Source organism: Petromyzon marinus, unplaced genomic scaffold (genome assembly GCF_048934315.1).
Source record: "Petromyzon marinus isolate PM22_M1 ecotype Great Lakes invasive population unplaced genomic scaffold, UKy_Petmar_22M1.pri1.0 PM_Scaffold_112, whole genome shotgun sequence".
Classification (NCBI taxonomy): Eukaryota; Metazoa; Chordata; class Hyperoartia; order Petromyzontiformes; family Petromyzontidae; genus Petromyzon; species Petromyzon marinus.
In genome coordinates this window covers 266,586-284,374 of record NW_027423072.1, presented here as the reverse complement: position 1 = coordinate 284,374, position 17,789 = coordinate 266,586, and the positions used below count along the sequence as shown (strand labels likewise).

Below are 17,789 nucleotides of genomic sequence, written 5' to 3'. Positions count from 1 at the left end.
GGAGGATGAGGAGTAGGAGGATGAGGATGAGGAGGATGAGGAGTAGGAGGATGAGGAGGAGGATGAGGATGAGGAGGATGAGGAGTAGGAGGATGAGGATGAGGAGGATGAGGAGTAGGAGGATGAGGAGGAGGATGAGGATGGAGGATGAGGAGGATGAGGAGGATGAGGAGGATGAGGAGTATGAGGATGAGGAGGCGGTTTCCTCACCGATGCTGCAGACTTCTCCGCTTTTCCTCCATCCCGGGCAGCATTGAAGCGGCTGCCTGGAATCACAACGCAGAGACAACAACAACAACAACCACCACGTGGTACACCACGTGGTACGACACAGGGTACACCACGTGGTACGACACGTGGTACGACACGTGGTGTCCCTCGTGTTGTACCACGTGTTGTACCACGTGGTGTGCCCTGTGTCGTACCACGTGTTGTACCACGTGATACAACACGAGGCACGACACGAGGCACACCACGTGTTGCAACACGAGGCACACCACGTGGTACAACACGTGGTGTCGTAGCACCGGCCACGTGGTGTCACACAACCAACCACGTGGCGTCGTGCCACCACCACGTGGTTGTACACCACGTGGTACAGCCAATGCCCGCACAGCGCAACTGTTGATATTCAGGAGCCTAATGAAAGGGACACTAAGTGGCGGTGATGTCACCACGACGCTTGTGCCAGGTTAGGTGCACGTTGAGGCCACGTGACGTGTCGAACGCCCGCTGGCAGGAGGTCACGGGGCAGACCCAGGTGCCACAGGTCGACTGACTGAGATGACTGGCTGGTGCACCACCTGTGCCCCCTACTGTGCCAACCTGCTGTGCTTTAGCCACCCGGCGCTCCGCTCGTTGTTGTGAGCATCGCTCCTCCGCCCTCCGTTGTTGTTGGAGGGCGACTGCCTCCAATTGCCCAGTAGCATCCTTCACAAGCCTCCTCCACAGAGGCCGAACTTGAAACCGCTGGTACCAGTCATCGGCAAGTCCACTCAGCTCCACGTCCTCCTGTACCACATCACTCCATCTCTTCTCTAGCCCGTGTCGCGCCCATTTAGCCCCCTCGATCCGGCCGAACAAAAGCTGTTTGGGCATGCGGTGGCTGGGCATGCGGGCTACGTGACCCAGCCAACGCAGCCTTGCCCGCCGGAGGAGCTCACCGATGGGACCTTGCCCAGATCTTTCAAAGATGTGTGAGCTCCTCACACAATCCAGCCTGGTAAAACCCAGGATGGATCGTAGGCAGGCCAGCCTAAATGTTTCTAACTGGCGAAGATGTTCCATTAGGGGGGTCCACGTTTCGCAAGCGTAGAGAAGGGAGGGAATGACCGTGGCCGAGAAAACCCGAAGCTTAGTGTGGAGTGACAGACCAGGTAGCTTCCACACAGCGTTACACAAGCGATGAAAATATATTGCCACTTAACTGATTCAGAGTGAGGCCTCTGCTGTCAAACTGGAGCCAGTCATGAGCACACTGCCAAGGTATGGAAAATTCTCCACTCTGATGGTACAGAATACCCAGGCAGGGTCATCCCCACTTTGTGCCACGATGTTTTCCTGGTTGAGGGGTTTCCCCTCCCCCAGGACCTCACAGAAATGCTCAGCAAATCTGCAAACCTGTTCCTGGGGGTCGGAGATTGGAACACTGTTTTTTCCCCTAATGGTGGCAATAGGTGTGGCGCTGCAGGTTACTTTTTTGATGGAGTTAAATAGAGATTTGTGATCGCGGGCCATTGAAGCAGACTCCATCTCCTCAGCAACCCGCGACCACCACCCATCCTTGCAGCGCCTCACGGCTCTCCGAACCTCCGAGTGAAGGCTGCGGTAAGCCTCCTCATTCTCTGACGTGGGATTCTGTAGCCGATGACAGTGGGCCTGTCGCTTTTTCTCAACCATCCTGAACACCTCCTCCGTCAGCCAGGGTCTCTGGGGAGGTCTGGACCGCGTACCCAAAGCAGCCAATGCAGCTGCATGATTCACAGTCCTAAACCTCGCCCATTTACCCTCGACATCAGGAGGAGTGGGGGACGATGTCAACCCCAGCCGCAAGCGATAATTAAATTCTCACTTGCAACTTTCATCAGCTAACTGAGACCAGGCCACTTTAGGTTGGAATTGGGTCCTGGGTGTACACCCACCACCGGAGTGGAAGAATGGCAGGCGCATCTTACAGATGACAAGTCGATGGTCAGAGAACAGATCAGCTCCACGGTAGGTCCTGGTGTCAAGGACATGGGCTCGCATCTGCTGGTCCGTCACTATGTAGTCCAGCAGATGTTCTTGCTTGGACCCGGCATGCATCCATGATGTTGTGCGGATGCGCCGATGCCGGACCAGCGTGTTGGTAATTACAAGCCCATGGGCTGCACAAAAATCTAGCAGCCTCCCACGGTTGTTATTGAGCTGATCTGGCCCATGCCCTCCAATCACTCCAGACCAGGTGCCAGCATCATGACCAACTCGGGCATTGAAGTCACCCAACAAGATGACTCTATCCCGAGGGGCCACTTTAGCCAGCACCTGTGACAGGAGGTCATAGAAGACATCTGACTCATCGGCCTTGCCTGCATCCCTCCACGGATGTTCGTCTTCGGTGGGGGCATAAGTAACCACGACCACCACTCCTCGCCTACGGTTGATGGGAACGTGATCCCAAAGTAGCCTGGGGCTTACAGCTTCCCACACCTCACCGCCACGCTCCCACGCCCCCTTAATTCATTTGTTCAAAAGAAGAGCCACTCCCTGTTGTTTTGCAGTCTGCTGCCCCGAGTAGAGGGACTGTCCACCACTCATGGTGGCAGGAGCCAGAGCCGGTCCACCGGGCCTCCTGAATGCCACAGAGATCCAGGCGGTACCGGTCCAGCTCCTGACAGAGGAGTGGCAGCCTCTCCACACACACAGACACCAGAACCAGTCCACCGGACCTCCTGAATGCCACAGAGATCCAGGCGGTACCAGTCCAGCTCCCGACAGAGGAGTGGCAGCCTCTCCTCTGCAGTGAGCGTTCGAACATTCCACGTGGCCACCCGCAGTTAAGTTTAAGTCGAAACTACGACTTAAACTTAAATATGTAACACATACTCACACTCACCTACACACACTCAAACCTACACTCACCAACACACACCTACTCACACTCACCTACTCACACCTACTCACACCTACTCACACTCACCTACTCACACTCACCTACTCACACCAACTCACACCTACTCACACTCACCTACTCACACCAACTCACACCTACTCACACCTACTCACACTCACCTACTCACACCTACTCACACTCACCTACTCACACTCACCTACTCACACTCACCTACTCACACCTACTCACACTCACCTACTCACACTCACCTACTCACACTCACCAACTCACACCTACTCACACTCACCTACTCACACCACTCACACCTACTCAGACTCACCAACACACACCTACTCACACTCACCTACTCACACACACCTACTCACACTCACCTACTCACACCTAGACTCACCTACTCACACCAACTCACACCTACTCAGACTCACCAACACACACCTACTCACACTCACCTACTCACACTCACCTACTCACACACACCTACTCACACCTACTCACACCTACTCACACTCACCTACTCACACTCACCTACTCACACTCACCTACTCACACCTACTCACACTCACCTACTCACACCTACTCACACACACCAACACTCACCTACTCACACTCACCTACTCACACCTACTCACACACACCAACACACACCTACTCACACCTACTCACACTCACCTACTCACACTCACACCTACACTCACCAACACACACCTACTCACACTCACCTACTCACACTACTCACACTCACCTACTCACACTCACCTACTCACACCTACTCACACCTACTCACACACACACCTACTCACACCTACTCACACCTACTCACACACACCTACTCACACACACCAACACACACCTACTCACACACACCTACTCACACACACCTACTCACACTCACCTACTCACACTCACCTACTCACTCACACCTACTCACACTCACCTACTCACACCTACTCACACCTACACTCACCAACACACACCTACTCACACTCACACCTACTCACACTCACCTACTCACACCTACTCACACACACCTACTCACACCTACACTCACCAACACTCACCTACTCACACACACCTACTCACACTCACCTACTCACACTCACACCTACACTCACCAACACTCACCTACTCACACTCACCTACTCACACTCACCTACTCACCTACTCACACTCACACCTACTCACACCTACACTCACCTACACACACCTACTCACACACACCTACACTCACCAACAAACACCTACTCACACTCACCTACTCACACTCACCTACTCACACTCACCTACTCACACACACCTACTCACACTCACACCTACACTCACCAACACACACCTACTCCACACCTACACTCACCTACTCACCCCTACTCACCCTCCCCTACTCCCCCTACTCACACCTACTCACACCTACTCACACACACCTACTCACACCTACTCACACACACCAACACTCACCTACTCACACCTACTCACACTCACCTACTCACACTCACACCTACACTCACCAACACACACCTACTCACACTCACCTACTCACACCTACTCACACTCACCTACTCACACTCACCTACTCACACCTACTCACACACACCTACTCACACTCACCTACTCACACTCACCTACTCACACTCACCTACTCACACCTACTCACACCTACTCACACACACCTACTCACACTCACCTACTCACACCAACTCACACCTACTCACACCTACTCACACTCCCTACTCACACCTACTCACACTCACCTACTCACACTCACCTACTCACACTCACCTACTCACACCTACTCACACTCACCTACTCACACTCACCAACTCACACCTACTCACACTCACCTACTCACACCAACTCACACCTACTCAGACTCACCAACACACACCTACTCACACTCACCTACTCACACATACCTACTCACACTCACCTACTCACACCTACACTCACCTACTCACACCAACTCACACCTACTCAGACTCACCAACACACACCTACTCACACTCACCTACTCACACTCACCTACTCACACACACCTACTCACACCTACTCACACCTACTCACACTCACCTACTCACACTCACCTACTCACACCTACTCACACTCACCTACTCACACCTACTCACACACACCAACACTCACCTACTCACACTCACCTACTCACACCTACTCACACACACCAACACACACCTACTCACACCTACTCACACTCACCTACTCACACTCACACCTACACTCACCAACACACACCTACTCACACTCACCTACTCACACCTACTCACACTCACCTACTCACACTCACCTACTCACACCTACTCACACCTACTCACACACACACCTACTCACACCTACTCACACCTACTCACACACACCAACACACACCTACTCACACACACCTACTCACACACACCTACTCACACTCACCTACTCACACTCACCTACTCACTCACACCTACTCACACTCACCTACTCACACCTACTCACACCTACACTCACCAACACACACCTACTCACACTCACACCTACTCACACTCACCTACTCACACCTACTCACACACACCTACTCACACCTACACTCACCAACACTCACCTACTCACACACACCTACTCACACTCACCTACTCACACTCACACCTACACTCACCAACACTCACCTACTCACACTCACCTACTCACACTCACCTACTCACCTACTCACACTCACACCTACTCACACCTACACTCACCTACACACACCTACTCACACACACCTACACTCACCAACAAACACCTACTCACACTCACCTACTCACACTCACCTACTCACACTCACCTACTCACACACACCTACTCACACTCACACCTACACTCACCAACACACACCTACTCACACTCACCTACTCACACCTACTCACACCTACTCACACACACCTACTCACACCTACTCACACACACCTACACTCACCTACTCACACCTACTCACACTCACCTACTCACACCTACTCACACCTACTCACACCTACTCACACACACCTACTCACACCTACTCACACACACCAACACTCACCTACTCACACCTACTCACACTCACCTACTCACACTCACACCTACACTCACCAACACACACCTACTCACACTCACCTACTCACACCTACTCACACTCACCTACTCACACTCACCTACTCACACCTACTCACACACACCTACTCACACTCACCTACTCACACTCACCTACTCACACCTACTCACACCTACTCACACTCACCTACACACTCACCTACTCACACTCACCTACTCACACTCACCAACTCACACCAACACACACCTACTCACACTCACCTACTCACACCTTCTCACACCTACACTCACCAACACTCACCTACTCACACTCACCTACTCACACCTACTCACACCTACACTCACCAACACTCACCTACTCACACTCACCTACTCACACCTACTCACACACACCTACACTCACCTACTCACACTCACCTACTCACACCTACTCACACTCACCTACTCACACTCACACCTACACTCACCAACACACACCTACTCACACACACCTACTCACACCTACTCACACCTACTCACACTCACACCTACACTCACCAACACACACCTACTCACACCTACTCACACTCACCTACTCACACTCACCTACTCACACCTACTCACACACACCTACTCACACTCACCTACTCACACTCACCTACTCACACTCACACCTACACTCACCAACACACACCTACTCACACACACCTACTCACACTCACCTACTCACACCTACTCACACCTACACTCACCAACACACACCTACTCACACCTACTCACACTCACACCTACACTCACCAACACACACCTACTCACACCTACTCACACACACCTACTCACACTCACCTACTCACACCTACTCACACCTACTCACACACACACCTACTCACACTCACCAACACACACCTACTCACACACACCTACTCACACCTACTCACACTCACCTACTCACACACACCTACTCACACTCACCTACACACTCACCTACTCACACCTACTCACACACACCTACTCACACTCACCTACTCACACCTACTCACACCTACTCACACACACCTACTCACACACACCTACTCACACACACCTACTCACCAACACACACCTACTCACACTCACCTACTCACACTCACCTACTCACACTCACCTACTCACACTCACCTACTCACACCTACTCACACCTACTCACACACACACCTACTCACACTCACCAACACACACCTACTCACACACACCTACTCACACCTACTCACACTCACCTACTCACACACACCTACTCACACTCACCTACACACTCACCTACTCACACCTACTCACACACACCTACTCACACTCACCTACTCACACCTACTCACACCTACTCACACACACCTACTCACACACACCTACTCACACACACCTACTCACCAACACACACCTACTCACACTCACCTACTCACACTCACCTACTCACACTCACCTACTCACACTCACACCTACACTCACCAACACACACCTACTCACACTCACCAACACACACCTACACACACCTACTCACACACACCTACTCACACACACACCTACTCACACTCACCTACTCACACCTACTCACACACACCTACTCACACTCACCTACTCACACCTACTCACACTCACCTACTCACACTCACACCTACACTCAGCAACCTACTCACACCTACACTCACCAACACACACCTACTCACACACACCTACTCACACTCACCTACTCACACCTACACACACCTACTCACACACACCTACTCACACACACACCTACTCACACTCACCTACTCACACCTACTCACACACACCTACTCACACTCACCTACTCACACCTACTCACACTCACCTACTCACACTCACACCTACACTCAGCAACCTACTCACACCTACACTCACCAACACACACCTACTCACACACACCTACTCACACTCACCTACTCACACACACACCTACTCACACTCACCTACTCACACCTACTCACACACACCTACTCACACTCACCTACACACACCTACTCACACACTCACCTACTCACACTCACACCTACTCACACTCACCTACTCACACCTACTCACACTCACACACACCTACTCACACACACCTACTCACACCTACTCACACTCACCTACTCACACACACACCTACACACACACTCACCAACACACACCTACTCACACACACCTACTCACACTCACCTACACACACCTACTCACACTCACCTACTCACACTCACACCTACTCACACTCACCTACTCACACCTACTCACACTCACACACACCTACTCACACACACCTACTCACACCTACTCACACTCACCTACTCACACACACACCTACACACACACTCACCAACACACACCTACTCACACACACCTACTCACACTAACCTACACACACCTACTCACACTCACCTACTCACACTCACACCTACTCACACTCACCTACTCACACCTACTCACACTCACACACACCTACTCACACACACCTACTCACACCTACTCACACTCACCTACTCACACACACACCTACACACACACTCACCAACACACACCTACTCACACACACCTACTCACACTCACCTACACACACCTACTCACACTCACCTACTCACACTCACACCTACTCACACTCACCTACTCACACCTACTCACACTCACACACACCTACTCACCGGACAACACACCTACTCACACACACCTACTCACACCTACTCACACCACCAACACACACTCACCACACACCCTACACACACCTACTCACACACACCCTACTCACACACACCTACACACACACCTACTCACCTACACACACCTCACACCACACACTCACACTCACACCTACACACACCTACTCACACCTACTCACACTCACACACACCCTACTCACCACACCAATCACACCTACTCACACCACACACACACTCACACACACACACACACACACTCACCACACACACCATCTCACACCACACACCTACTCACACACACACCCACACTCACTCACCTACTCACACTCACCTACTCACACCTACTCACACTCACACACACCTACTCACACACACCTACTCACACCTACTCACACTCACCTACTCACACACACACCTACACACACACTCACCAACACACACCTACTCACACACACCTACTCACACTCACCTACACACACCTACTCACACTCACCTACTCACACTCACACCTACTCACACTCACCTACTCACACCTACTCACACTCACCTACTCACACACACACCTACACACACTCACCAACACACACCTACTCACACCTACTCACACTCACCTACACACACCTACTCACACTCACCTACTCACACTCACACCTACTCACACTCACCTACTCACACTCGCCTACTCACACCTACTCACACCTACTCACACCTACTCACACTCGCCCTCGCCCCGTACCCTGGAAGGCTGCACACTTGATCCCCTCCCACGGCGAGCGATGCCTCAGCTGCCCCGTCCAGGGCAGCCACCCCCAAGGGCAGCAGCAGCTGCAGCTGCAGCAGGGGCAGCAGCTGCAGCAGGGGCAGCAGCAGCAGGGGCAGCCGCAGGGGCAGCAGCTGCAGCAGCCTCGACAGAGCCAGAGGGCGACAGAGGGCAGCCATTGAACGTCCCTCCGTCTCCCTGTGTCCGCAGGCCCCGCCTCTTCTATTGTGACGTCACTGCCACGTGGTGCAGGGGGGTGGGGTGCGGGGAGGGGTGCGGGGAAGAGAAGCCATTTTGAACGTCGAAGGCACGTGTCTGTGAAGGGTAGTGTATAGTGTGTAGTGTATAGTGTAGTGTATAGTGTAGTGTATAGTGTAGTGTGTAGTGTAGTGTATAGTGTAGTGTGTAGTGTAGTGTGTAGTGTAGTGTGTAGTGTAGTGTATAGTGTAGTGTATAGTGTAGTGTGTAGTGTATAGTGTAGTGTATAGTGTAGTGTAGTGGATAGTGTAGTGTATAGTGTAGTGTATAGTATAGTGTAGTGTATAGTGTAGTGTATAGTGTAGTGTATAGTGTAGTGTATAGTGTAGTGTATAGTATAGTGTATAGTGTAGTGTATAGTGTAGTGTAGTGTATAGTGTAGTGTATAGTGTAGTGTATAGTGTAGTGTATAGTGTAGTGTATAGTGTAGTGTGTAGTGTAGTGTAGTGTGTAGTGTAGTGTGTAGTGTATAGTGTAGTGTATAGTGTAGTGTGTAGTGTAGTGTGTAGTGTAGTGTATAGTGTATAGTGTAGTGTATAGTGTAGTGTATAGTGTACTGTATAGTGTAGTGTATAGTGTAGTGTGTAGTGTAGTGTATAGTGTAGTGTATAGTGTAGTGTAGAGTGTAGTGTATAGTGTAGTGTATAGTGTAATGTATAGTGTAGTGTGTAGTGTAGTGTATAGTGTAGTATATAGTGTAGTATATAGTGTAGTGTATAGTGTAGTGTGTAGTGTAGTGTATAGTGTAGTTTATAGTGTAGTGTATAGTGTAGTGTATAGTGTAGTGTATAGTGTAGTGTATAGTGTAGTTTATAGTGTAGTGTATAGTGTAGTGTGTAGTGTAGTGTGTAGTGTAGTGTATAGTGTAGTGTATAGTGTAGTGTAGTGTATAGTGTAGTGTATAGTGTAGTTTATAGTGTAGTGTATAGTGTAGTGTATAGTGTAGTGTAGTGTGTAGTGTAGTGTATAGTGTAGTGTGTAGTGTAGTGTGTAGTGTAGTGTGTAGTGTATAGTGTAGTGTATAGTGTAGTGTGTAGTGTAGTGTGTAGTGTAGTGTGTAGTGCAGTGTGTAGCGTAGTGTATAGTGTAGTGTATAGTGTAGTGTATAGTGTAGTGTATAGTGTAGTGTATAGTGTAGTGTGTAGTGTATAGTGTAGTGTAGTGTATAGTGTAGTGTATAGTGTAGTGTGTAGTGTAGTGTATAGTGTAGTATATAGTGTAGTATATAGTGTAGTGTGTAGTGTAGTGTATAGTGTAGTGTATAGTGTAGTGTGTAGTGTAGTGTATAGTGTAGTGTAGTGTATAGTAGTGTAGTGTGTAGTGTAGTGTATAGTAGTGTATAGTGTAGTGTATAGTGTAGTGTATAGTGTAGTGTATACTGTAGTGTATAGTGTAGTGTATAGTGTAGTGTATAGTGTAGTGTGTAGTGTAGTGTGTAGTGTAGTGTATAGTAGTGTATAGTGTAGTGTGTAGTGTATAGTGTAGTGTATAGTGTAGTGTATAGTGTAGTGCGTAGTGTAGTGCGTAGTGTAGTGTATAGTGTAGTGTATAGTAGTGTGTAGTGTAGTGTATAGTAGTGTAGTGTATAGTGTAGTGTATAGTGTAGTGTTTAGTGTACTGTGTAGAGTAGTGTATAGTGTAGTGTATAGTGTAGTGTGTAGTGTAGTGTATAGTGTAGTGTATAGTGTAGTGTGTAGTGTAGTGTATAGTGTAGAGTGTAGTGTAGTGTATAGTGTAGTGTGTAGTGTAGTGTAGTGTGTAGTGTAGTGTGTAGTGTAGTGTATAGTGTAGTGTATAGTGTAGTGTATAGTGTAGTTTATAGTGTAGTGTGTAGTGTAGTGTATAGTGTAGTGTATAGTGTAGTGTAGTGTATAGTGTAGTGTATAGTGTAGTGTATAGTGTAGTGTATAGTGTAGTGTGTAGTGTAGTGTATAGTGTAGTATATAGTGTAGTGTATAGTGTAGTGTATAGTGTAGTGTGTAGTGTAGTGTATAGTGTAGTGTGTAGTGTAGTGTATAGTGTATAGTGTAGTGTATAGTGTAGTGTATAGTAGTGTAGTGTGTAGTGTAGTGTATAGTAGTGTATAGTGTAGTGTATAGTGTAGTGTGTAGTGTATAGTGTAGTGTATAGTGTAGTGTATAGTGTAGTGTGTAGTGTATAGTGTAGTGTATAGTGTAGTGTATAGTAGTGTAGTTTGTAGTGTAGTGTATAGTAGTGTATAGTGTAGTGTGTAGTGTAGTGTATAGTGTAGTGTATAGTGTAGTGTATAGTGTAGTGTATAGTGTAGTGCATAGTGTAGTGTATAGTGTAGTGTAGTGTATAGTCTAGTGTATAGTGTAGTGTGTAGTGTAGTGTATAGTGTAGTGTAGTGTGTAGTGTAGTGTATAGTGTAGAGTGTAGTGTAGTGTATAGTGTAGTGTATAGTGTAGTAGTGTATAGTGTAGTGTATAGTGTAGTGTGTAGTGTAGTGTGTAGTGTAGTGTATAGTGTAGTGTAAAGTGTAGTGCATAGTGTAGTGTATAGTGTAGTGTGTATTGTATAGTGTAGTGTGTAGTGTATAGTGTAGTGTGTAGTGTATAGTGTAGCGTATAGTGTAGTGTATAGTGTAGTGTGTAGTGTAGTGTATAGTGTAGTGTATAGTGTAGTGTGTAGTGTAGTGTATAGTGTAGTGTATAGTGTAGAGTGTAGTGTAGTGTGTAGTGTAGTGTGTAGTGTAGTGTATAGTGTAGTGTGTAGTGTATAGTGTAGTGTGTAGTGTAGTGTAGTGTGTAGTGTAGTGTGTAGTATAGTGTGTAGTGTAGTGTGTAGTGTAGTGTATAGTGTAGTGTGTAGTGTAGTGTATAGTGTAGTGTATAGTGTAGTGTAGTGTGTAGTGTAGTGTATAGTGTAGTGTGTAGTGTAGTGTGTAGTGTAGTGTGTAGTGTAGTGTGTAGTGTAGTGTGTAGTGTAGCGTAGTGTGTAGTGTAGTGTGTAGTGTAGTGTAGTGTGTAGTGTAGTGTGTAGTGTAGTGTGTAGTGTAGACGCTGTGTGTGTAGACGCTGTGTGTGTAGACTCTGTGTGCGGAGTCGCTGAGTGCCGAGCAAGCGAAGCGATCGTGGGGAGTGGAGAGACCAAGGTGGCGAGCTGGATTCTGTGGAATGTGGAGGACGTGATTGAGAGTTGTAAATAAAGCGGTGTTCGGGGAAAGACAGAAGTTGACCGAGTGAAATCGAACACTACAGTAGTGTAGTGTATAGTGTAGTGTATAGTGTAGTGTATAGTGTAGTGTATAGTGTAGTGTATAGTGTAGTGTATAGTATAGTAGTGTAGTTTTAGTGTAGTTTCTAGTGTAGTGTATAGTGTAGTGTATAGTAGTGTATAGTGTAGTGTATAGTGTAGTTTTTAGTGTAGTTTACAGTGTAGTGTATAGTGTAGTGTATAGTAGTCTAGTGTATATTAATGTAGTGTATAGTGTAGTGTATAGTAGTGTAGTGTATAGTAGTGTAGTGTATAGTGTAGTGTATAGTAGTGTAGTGTGTAGTGTAGTTTATAGTGTAGTGTATAGTGTAGTGTATAGTAGTGTAGTGTAGAGTGTAGTGTGTAGTGTAGTGTATTGTGTAGTGTATAGTAGTGTAGTGTATAATGTAGTGTATAGTGTGCTGTATAGTAGTGTATAGTGTAGTGTAGTGTATATTAGTGTACAGTAGTGCAGTGTATAGTAGTGTAGTGTATAATGTAATGTATAGAAGTGTAGTGTATAGTGTAGTGTATAGTGTAGTGTATAGTAGTGTAGTGTATAGTGTAGTGTATAGTGTAGTGTAGATTGTACTGCATAGTAGTGTATAGTGTAGTGTAGTGTATAGTGTGTAGTGTAGTGTATAGTAGTGTAGTATATAGTATAGTGTATAGTAGTGTAGTGTATAGTAGTGTAGTGTATAGTAGTTTAGTGTATAATGTAGTGTATAGTGTACTGTATAGTAATGTATAGTGTAGTGTATAGTGTAGTGTACAGTGTAATGTATAGAAGTGTAGTGTATATTAGTGTAGTGTACAGTGTAGTGTATAGTGTAGTGTATAGTAGTGTAGTATATAGTGTAGTGTATAGTTGTGTAGTGTATAGTGTAGTGTTTAGTGTAGGGTGTAGTGTATAGTAGTGTAGTGTGTAGTGTAGTGTATAGTAGTGTATATTGTAGTGTATAGTGTAGTGTATAGTAGTGTAGTGTATAGTGTAGTGTATAGTAGTGTAGTGTATAGTGTAGTGTGCAGTGTAGTGTATAGTGTAGTGTATAGTGTAGTGTATAGTGTACAGTGTGGTGTATAGTGTAGTGTATAGTGTAGTGTATAGTGTACAGTGTAGTGTATAGTGTAGTGTATAGTGTAGTGTGTAATGTAGTGTATAGTGTAGTGTGTAGTGTAGTGTATAGTAGTGTAGTGTATAGTGTAGTTTATAGTGTAGTGTATAGTGTAGTGTATAGTGTAGTGTAGTGTATAGTGTAGTGTATAGTGTAGTGTGTAGTGTAGTGTATAGTGTAGTGTATAGTGTAGTGTAGTGTATAGTGTAGTGTACAGTGTAATGTATAGAAGTGTAGTGTATATTAGTGTAGTGTACAGTGTAGTGTATAGTGTAGTGTATAGTAGTGTAGTATATAGTGTAGTGTATAGTTGTGTAGTGTATAGTGTAGTGTTTAGTGTAGGGTGTAGTGTATAGTAGTGTAGTGTGTAGTGTAGTGTATAGTAGTGTATATTGTAGTGTATAGTGTAGTGTATAGTAGTGTAGTGTATAGTGTAGTGTATAGTAGTGTAGTGTATAGTGTAGTGTGCAGTGTAGTGTATAGTGTAGTGTATAGTGTAGTGTATAGTGTACAGTGTGGTGTATAGTGTAGTGTATAGTGTAGTGTATAGTGTACAGTGTAGTGTATAGTGTAGTGTATAGTGTAGTGTGTAATGTAGTGTATAGTGTAGTGTGTAGTGTAGTGTATAGTAGTGTAGTGTATAGTATAGTGTGTAGTGTAGTTTATAGTGTAGTGTATAGTGTAGTGTAGTGTATAGTGTAGTGTATAGTGTAGTGTATAGTGTAGTGTGTAGTGTAGTGTATAGTGTAGTGTATAGTGTAGTGTATAGTGTAGTGTATAGTTGTGTAGTGTATGGTGTAGTGTATAGTGTAGTGTATAGTGTAGTGTATAGTGTAGTGTATAGTGTAGTGTATAGTGTACAGTGTAGTGTATAGTGTAGTGTATAGTGTAGTGTATAGTGTAGTGTATAGCGCGTTGTGTGTTTGAATGATCGCGACGAGTGGGGAATATTGGCGTAAGGCACTAGCACGAGGTGACGAGGCACGCCTACTTACGATTATAAAAATAAAGGGAAAATAACCTCCAATTATTGTACACCGATTTCCCCAAAATCTTACGCCCAGATCTAAACAATACTAAACATGGTCATACATGTGGCGATGCTAAAATCACGTTCACAAACTCGTCCACTCTCCTACTCACTCACCCACTCACTCACCCACTCACTCACCCACTCACCCACTCACCCACTCACTCAGCCACTCACTCACTCACCCACTCACTCACTCACCCACTCACTCACCCACTCACTCACTCACTCACCCACTCACTCACTCAGCCACTCACTCACTCACTCACCCACTCACTCAATCACTCACCCAATCACCCAATCACCCACTCACTCACTCACTACTCATTCACCCACTCACGCACTCACTCTAACCCAGCAATCATCACACACCACTCACTCACCACTCACTCACCCACTCACCTACTCACCACTCACTCACCCACCCACTCACCTACTAACCGTTCACTCACTCACCCACTCACCTACTCACCACTCACTCACCCACCCACTCAACTACTCACCACTCACTCGCCCACCGTCACCCACCCACCCACCCACTCACATACTCACCGCTCACTCACCCACCCACTCACCTACTCACCACTCACCCACCCACCCACTCACCTACTCACCACTCACTCGCCCACCCACTCACCTACTCACTGCTCACTCACCCACCCACTCACCACTCACTCACCCACCCACTCACCTACTCACCGCTCACTCACCCACCCACTCACCTACTCACCACTCACTCACCCACTCACCTACTCACCACTCACTCACCCACCCTCACCCACCCACCCACTCACATACTCACCGCTCACTCACCCACCCACTCACCTACTCACCACTCACCCACCCACCCACTCACCTACTCACCACTCACTCGCCCACCCACTCACCTACTCACCGCTCACTCACCCACCCACTCACCTACTCACCACTCACTCACCCACTCACCTACTCACTCGCCCACCCACTCTCACCCACGCTCACTCACCTACTCACCACTCACTCACCCCTCACTCACCCTCACCCACCCACTCACCTACTCACCACTCACTCACCCACCCACTCACCTACTCACCACTCACTCGCCCACCCACTCACCTACTCACCGCTCACTCACCCAACCACTCACCTACTCACCACTCACTCACTCACCCACCCACTCACCTACTCACTCACCTACTCACCGCTCACTCACCCACCCACTCACTTACTCACCGCTCACTCACCCACCCACTCACCTACTCACCACTCACTCACCCACCCACTCACCTACTCACCACTCACTCACCCACGCTCACCTACTCACCACTCACTCACCCACGCTCACTCACTCACTCACCACTCACTCACCTACCCACTCACCCACTCACTCACTCACCCACTCACCGACTCACCCACTCACCGACTCACTCACCCACCCACTCACTCACCCACCCACTCACCCACTCGCCCACTCACTCACCCACTCACCCACCCACTCACCCACCCACTCACCCACTCACCCACCCACTCACCCACCCACTCACTCACCGACTCACCCACCACTCACCCACCCACCCACCCACTCACCCACTCACTCACCCACTCACTCACCCACTCACTCACCCACTCACTCACCTTGGTGGGTAAGCAGGTCTGAGCTCAGCTCTGGGATGGAGGGGAGAGTGGTGGGAGAGTGGTGGGGAGAGGCAGGGGGGAGAGTGGGGGGAGAGTGGGAGGAGAGTGGGAGGAGAGTGGTGGGAGAGTGGTGGGGAGAGTGGTGGGAGAGTGGGGGGAGAGTGGTGGGGAGAGTGGTGGGGAGAGGCAGGGGGGAGAGTGGGAGGAGAGTGGTGGGAGAGTGGTGGGGAGAGTGGGGGGAGGATGTGGAACCCCGCGACCTGCAGGATCCTGCCATTGTTGAGGGACTTCCACCCAGAACACGATTCTGTAACACCCCCACCTCACTCACTACTCACTCACCACTCACTCACTCACTCACCGCTCACTCACTCACCGCTCACTCACTCACACACTCACCCACTCACACACTCACTCACTCACCCACTCACTCACCCACTCACTCACTCACCCACACACTCACTCACCACTCACCACTCACTCACACACACTCACTCAGTCACTCACTCACCACTCACCCACTCACTCACTCACCACTCACCCACTCACTCACTCACCACTCACACACTCACTCACACAATCACCCACCCTCTCACTCACACACTCACACACCACTCACACACTCACACACTCACCACTCACTCACTCACCACTCCTCACCACTCACTCACTCAGTCACTTACTTACTCACTCACACACCACTCACTCACACACTCACTCACTCACCCACACACTCACTCACTCACCCACTCACTCACTCACCACTCACTCACCACTCACTCACCCACTCACCACTCACTCACCCACTCACCACTCCCTCACTCAGTCACTCACTCACACACTCACCCACACACCCACACACCCACTCAGTCAATCACTCACCACTCACTCACCCACTCACCCACTCACTCACCACTCACTCACCACTCACTCACCACTCACTCACTCACACACTCACACACTCACTCAC

At 48.4% G+C, this 17,789-nt stretch overlaps 1 long non-coding RNA gene across 1 annotated transcript; it reads right to left on the bottom strand.

Annotated features, from left to right (window-relative positions):
- Positions 1-207: 207 nt before the first annotated feature.
- Positions 208-16,899, bottom strand: LOC142922593 (uncharacterized). Its single transcript, XR_012940183.1, has 3 exons — positions 16,820-16,899; positions 9,563-9,822; positions 208-266 (listed from the first exon to the last, which is right to left on the bottom strand). It is a non-coding gene; the product is annotated as an uncharacterized LOC142922593 (long non-coding RNA).
- Positions 16,900-17,789: the final 890 nt, after the last annotated feature.